Raw genomic sequence first — 7,674 nt, 5'->3', positions numbered from 1 at the left:
ACAAAACCAAGCTCCAGAGATTTATTCATCAAAGCCTCTTATTTTCGAGCCCCATATTCCAAATATCCAATCCAGTTTCACCTTGACCCCAGACACGGAGTCTTCATATACTTTGCTACCTAGGACGGGACATACCCATATCATCCTTAGGGTCCACTAAGTGTGCTCATATGACAAGGAATTTTTTTACAAAATTAGTTACACCTCTTTGGTCTATGATCAGAGGGAGTTATCTCAAATCGATTCTTCGAGACACCAAAGGAATATTACCCTTGTGACCCATGCACTTTAAGGTCCTGACAGCATAAGCTTAGGCACATACTTGAACTACGAGCATGGTTTGATTTCACCTACTCAGGTGGATACGTAGGCAGTCTTTTCTTACACAAGAAGGATACAACCACAACATCCAAACAAAATTAACCAAACCTCAGAACAACGATGTGGTTTGATTTCACTTCACGTGAATACGTAGGCAGTCCTCAAGGACACAACCATCCTCACTTCCAACCTTCAATCTCAATTTTCAACCACCTCAACCATCAACTTTCAACCTCTATTTCAACCTTTCAACCTCAATTAACATCCCTTCCACAACCAACACCTCTATACTGGAGGCTCCTTATTGTCGCCCAGCCTTTTTTTTACCAAAGTCCAGAGTCATCTTCTCATCCTGGGGGCTTCTCTTCCAAGATGTCACCCTTCCTTTATTCCTCTAAGTCTAGCTAGTAATCGGTCCGGACAATGGCAAGATCTTAGATCAATTCTCCAAGTCATCGTGCCTCAAGAGGGGTCTCTTTTACAGCAAACGGTGGTGAAAGAAGTCCTAGTAGACAGATGATCCATGGCTCATGCCTTGCATTTATATGCCTTCATCATTCTTGCGATTCTTCTACCTTTGAACTGATACGCGTTATCACCCACACTTGGCTAGGGGTTGACATACTTAAACAAAGTTTGTCAAAATCATCCCTGTGTCGCGTCAAATCTAAGTTAGTGTCGCGTCAGTCCAACCTAAGTCTATATTTTGCGTCCGTATAAAGTCTACGTCGCGTCAGTCCTATGTCTAAAGCCCATTGAATATGCATAACGCATTACAAATGACAAATTTCCTTTAGGCAAGTTTTAAACGACTTTTATAAAGAAACAACTTTTGCAAAACCTATGTGTTTCCTCATTCGAGGTCCATGTAATAATCGCTTACGTGCATATATTAGATTGCATTCTTGTGTGGCTACTAACCATGCAGGTAAGTATCAGAAGCAGTACTTTATCAAGATCTCTCTTGCCATAACGAGCGAGTATTCTTTGACAGGTGTTTCGACACACCTCTATTTTGTTCCACCAGCGAGAGTACACAGACAGCCAATCGCCCCTCTCGAGAGATGGAGATTCAACCACAATAATCCCCCAGCGAGAGCCGATTGTTCTTCTCGAGACATGGAGATTCAACCACAATAATCCACCAGCGAGAGTTCACTGTTCTTCTCGAGACATGGAGATTCAACCTCAGTAATCCCCCAGCGAGAGTTCATGATCGCCGATTGTTCTTCTCGAGATATGGAGATTCAACCTCAAGGTTTTGCCAGAGTTCGCTTGAGACCGACCCAAGCAGATTTCCCCCAGCAGTTCCCGCCTACGTCCTGCTACCCTTGACATTTTTGTTTCCTCACAGAGTTCGGCAAAGGTGTCGTTCTCCAGAAGTTCCCAAACTAGAGCCTCCTTCTTTAGGTTCGTAAACCCAAAGTTAGGATTCTTACCCCTAGATTCTTAGATCCCAAAATGGCTTTCTTTAGGTTCATAAGCCTTTAAGCTCCCACACCAACATCCTTAGGTTCATAAACCCATAAATCCTTTTGGATTTCTCATACCTCAGAAAGCTTAAACGCACGTGTTTAAAACAAGAATTAGTAACCCAGTAGTTCCTAAACTTAACCCTAGGATCCCAATTCCTCTTAGGTTCATAATCCTTTAAGTTCTCATACCAGCTGTCCTTTAGGTTCATATACCCAGGTTCACACACCTAGCTTCTTTTAAGTTCCCAAAGTCCCTGGAGTTCATACACTTATACCCTTTAGGATCATATTCCTTTAGGATCACCTTTTCGCATTAGGATCACACCTCCTTAGAGTTCCTACACTCAAACCTTGATTACCCCTTTAAGTTGAACTTATATTTGGCCTCCTTCCCGTCGATGCTTTCCTTTAGGGTCCCACACCCCAGCACAATCCTTATATATATTTTAGGTCTTACCCTTAGCTCCTACGCTTACCCTTAGCTCATACGCTTACCCTTAGCTCCTACGCTTAACCTTAGCTCCTACGCAACTCCGGAAACGTCTCGAGGAAGAAGTCTCAGTTATGGTCTCTTCTTATGGCTGGCGAGCTTCCTTACGTAGTCTAATGGACTTAAAACGACCCTCCCCGATAGTCGACAGACTCTAAAATGTTCCCGACGATAGGTCCTTGGCTCAGACCCCTTGAGCCGCCTCTCGTCGCCATAGTCGTTTTGTTGTAATCTTCGATTGACCTGAGGGCTATACTTTGACTTTCGCCTTGTCCAAGCCTCAGTCAAAGTGGGGGCTCTGTAGACACCTCGTTTCTGCACCTCCCGCCAAACACCCAGTGATGATTGGGCCCATGTCCATAGTTTACTTGGACAAAAAGAAAGCCTAGAGAAAAGGCGCAGCAGGTGCTGTGTCCCTTGGAAGAGGCGCAGCACTTGCTGCGTCCTTTCCTCAGCGGGTTCCTCCTGCGCAAGAAAGCGCGTTTGACAGCCTGTCGTATTTTAGGCATAACTTTCTCTACAAGACTCGGATTAAAGTTATTTTGGTGGCGTTGTAAATTTAAGAGAAAGATCTAGAACTTTCTCTGAAATAGGCCTGACCCAAAAAAGTCGTTATCACCTCGTAAAACGGGCCTAAAGGTCGGGTTATCATTTTAACTAAATGAAATGCACATTTTGTAATTTAAACTTTTAGTTTAGCCTAATGAAGTGACATAGGACTCAAAATGAGATATAATCATGAAATTTTATGACATCCTAACCTAAGATAGACAAGCACATTGCTTTGACTCGGGATTTGACGGTTTTAGAAAATGAAGACGGTTTTTGACCCAGACTACAAATGTACTCTTATTACGGCCAAAACGACCGTAATGACACCTAGATGACGACCATGAGGTAGACACAAGTGTTTGAGTTACCTTTTATTAACCGATTTACGAAACGTCATAAAATCGCGACATATGCTAGACATGCGGCCCAATCATCACCGGGTGGCTTGCGGGAGCTGCAGAAATGAGTTATATACAGGTTCTTAGACGGTCTACTGATAAAACTATCAAAGCTATAAAACATCGTCTGACACAGCGAAAGACTTCTAAATGACACGTGATGACTCATCCCAGCTATCCCATACGCGTCATATCATACCTGCTAAATACCTGCTCACCATCCCCGAATGGATCACCACAGTTTTTACAACATTTAAACGGGGTCAGTACTAATTACACAATCAAAGCCACATTGAAACAATCATACAAACAGCTCACACACAATAACAGTCTCCATCTCCAATCACCTCATAACTGACTACACACTAAAGTGTGTAGCCCTGCCAGAGTACCCATCGCAACAGATACTCATCGCCGTCAGTGGGGGACCGCAACCCTTCCCACCTAAGCCCTGCTCATCTCCGTTGAGCGATAAACCCATGTTCATTAATGTGCACATCCTTTCTGTGGCGGGTTCCACAGAAGGTGAATCAAGGGCGTAAAGCCACTCCCGCAAGTGACTCCACTCAGCCAGGGACGCACCCCGAAGAACACAGACAGATAAACAATATTCACAACACAACCTCAACAACCGTCTGAAACGTTCAACAATAAAATATCACAACCGTCTGAAACAATCAACAATTACTATCTACAGCACAATCACCACAATCATGTAATTAATACTGAGTAGAGAAACCCTACCTGGAATGCAACCACCACAGACGGTCTAGCAGCTAATCAACATCGTTCTTCAATACAATCACCTCCTATCAAACATACAATCATACAATCAACATCTAATAAACACAATACTCCCAAAACCCCCAAATTACCCAATTAGGGTTTCAACTAAAATCAATGAAACAACATAAAAATTGTACTAGGACCTTACCCACAATACGACGGTCTCAACGGCGTAAAGAACACAACGATCCGATGACTCTAGCCCTTAGGATTTGCCAACAACGCGACGAGAGAGAACTACGTAACTTCTTTTTCTTTTGAAAGGTTTAGAAAGATGAAAAGTGATTAAAGAAAATGACGGAAGCCTTTTATATTAATCTCGCGTTATTAGCAAAACCCGTCAAAACAAACCCGTAAAACACACTTACTCGATCGAGTACGTGACTTACTCGATCGAGTGCCCCCTAGTCGATCGAGTACCCAACTTACTCGATCGAGTACCCTACAGGCAGACTACTGATTTGCGTCAAAAACTACTTACTCGACAGAGTAAGCCCTACTCGATAGAGTACCCAAAAACTCATAAAACCATAGTATTACCGTCTTCCCTCCTTAAAAAGAACTTCGTCCCCGAAGTTCAACCCATACATAAAAACAAACCTACCAACTTGACTAAGACACAACAACGCAACTAAGAACTCAAAACAAAACCTCACCCTAAAACACATGAACTCTTAACACCAACTCCACCAACTATACTTACCTCCCCAACATGTCTCACGATATCGTATCAACTACATTATATCTCTCTCGACACTAACTCCAACACTACTGCTAGCTCTGTAACATATCATCCACTAGAAAATCCAATATCAAAATACTCATAACATCAAACGGAATGTTACATTCTACCACCCTTAAAAGGAACTTCGTCCTCGAAGTTTACTCACACTCATAACATCATCATCCAACTGTCAACACTGTTGAAATATTCTCTCATTTACAAGCACGGTCATGACCTTTAATAAAATCAAAACAAATATTCGTCCTTTATGCTACACCAACACTCTACTTCCAATTATACTACCATATGCACAACCATCAAAATCTCTTTTATCGCATCCTACTCCTCTTAAGATAAATGTTACGTCCTCGTAACTCACTAATACTAAATCCTAGCTATATCTTCTCATTATCCCCATCACCACCGCATGTCAAAGATAACCACCTATAATCTGAACACTCGCCATGCATAAATCTAAGGCTCTCTTACTTAAACAATTCTCATACTTCAATTCACTCGTCACACCACCTAACCTATACCTCAAAATCTTTAGCTTAACCAAAACTTCAATTGTTCCCTATTACTGCCAAAACGACATAATCCTCTATACATGCACCTATCTCCATACTCATAACTCACGATCCATAATTATTACATACACTCACACTAGATCCTTAAGTTCTTTTCTTTCTTTACCGCAAAACTCATACATAACTTAACATGACACTAATTCCCAACACCCTACACTCACTGTCTCAACGAAAGATTATGAACCACCTGCAGCTTTTAGATCATTACCATACATGTTCTACGAATCACTTGCCATGACTATGTGCACCGATGCCTCATCTACAACAAGATCAAATGTACTATAACAACTTCTGACAACTGTGTCCCATCAACAGAATATCATTATACCATGACAACAACGAAAACATATACAACTCTCTTTCATATCATACTCTACCCTCATTCCCAAACTTAACTGGTAAGAAACATCAATAAACAAAACAACTGTCTATCTATACAAACTGAAACTCACAGGAAGCAACATCAAAAAAAATAACAGTTTATGTATAACTGGTATGTACTTTCGAAACTCGAATCATAATCATCTCGCCTACTCCACCACAACCGGTGACGGCATCGCAACACCGTCACCAACAGCCACACCGCAGTGCGAAAATACCCGCATCACAACACTAAGTACCGTGCCTGGATCACCACCCGAGGCACAACAACCACATCGATAGGCATCACAACTACATACAATTCCCATAAACACTGACTCAGAATAACTTTCCGGATAATAAAACTTACTCATGACTGCTTTGCTAGATCACAACACACTATATTATACGGAATAAATAGACAAGAATCTCATGAATACCATCCCTACCTTTTTACGGAATAAACATATATCATGAATATACATACAAGTATAACCAGTCATACCAAATCACACAAACTATCACTTTTGAACATCATTCCACTAAGTTACCGTATCCAACATATATTACAGAGCATTCAGATAGCAACTTTATAACTATCACACAATACCGCTTCTCGTGAGGTCAGAACCTCACACCAACATTTATATACATCTTATACCCATAATGACATCCAACTAGTCAATCCTGATCACGTAAGTTACCACTCGATAAAGGTTACCTGTCACCCGAGCTTAACTCATATGCCCCTCATAACATATTCCCCCTTTCGCATAACCATCACCTCATGCCAAGTATAACCATACCCTTAATATTCATCTACAAGCACCCGCCTCATATAACCACATCTTATACTCCCTCCCAAACGTACATATTAATCCGGCCTCTACAAAATCAACCTCTTTAGAGTTGTCATCTTTCTTATCTATCATCGCTCTTAATCACTAGCAACAACACCTCAACACTACCACCGTTCGGACATCAAACCCCATACACCCATCTCTAAACATTATGATTTCTTTCCTATCTTTGGCTAACATCCTAAATCACGACATCAAACCCCTCAACAAAATTACCTCAACATCATTCCCAATATTATTCGTAATTGTATCGTCATCTAACTCTCCGCCAAAACCTCGTATCATGCAAATAATTACCCAACCTTTACTTTCCTTAATTCCTCGAAACGCATGACTATCATGTTGTCCTGAAACTCCTATATAATCATTAACTAGCATCCTTGTGATAGTATCACACATCTCGATGATTCCTTACTTTTATATCACATAACCTCAGTGGACATTTTCCTAGTTTTACTCCCCTCATTCTTTTCTTTTACACTCGACAAAATCAATTAACCATTCAACTCCTTATTACTTCTTCCTACACTTTAGTACTCCGGTTACCTTCTCATTGCTCCAAACTCAAATCCCATTATTTCTTATCGATATCTTCTCACTCCTTCTGACCCTGGATCCTCTCTTATCATGCTATCACTCACAGTTATCACCAATCAGTCCAGACCATCTCATGTTATCACTCACACTGATCACCCATCACCATTTCATACTGTTACTTGTCCAACGAAATCACACATTAGTTTTACCTCTTGATAATACAAATTCCCAAACTCACTCGTTATCTGCAAACCCACATCGCTGCATAACTCAATCTAAGCTCTTTATACACCATATCTTTCCATTTACATATAATGACCTTCCCGTTATATATATTCTTAACCAACCGAGTTATAACTACCTCCCTTCATAATCCTGAAACATCCAAAGTTACCACGTACAATTTGCATCTCTCATTTCAACCTTTTCATTCTCACGTTCCATAAACTTACATCACCCCTTGCCCACCTTCGCTTACTTTTACATTACTCAACACACAATCATATCACTCATCTCATCTCACAAAACATGCTCTATGCCTTAATAAGCCATACCGATCTTCCTTTTCTTTTTCCTCTATC

Source organism: Silene latifolia, chromosome 11 (assembly GCF_048544455.1).
Source record: "Silene latifolia isolate original U9 population chromosome 11, ASM4854445v1, whole genome shotgun sequence".
Lineage (NCBI taxonomy): Eukaryota > Viridiplantae > Streptophyta > Magnoliopsida > Caryophyllales > Caryophyllaceae > Silene > Silene latifolia.
The sequence above is the reverse complement of the archived record's forward strand: the minus strand, read 5'-3'. Positions refer to the sequence as shown.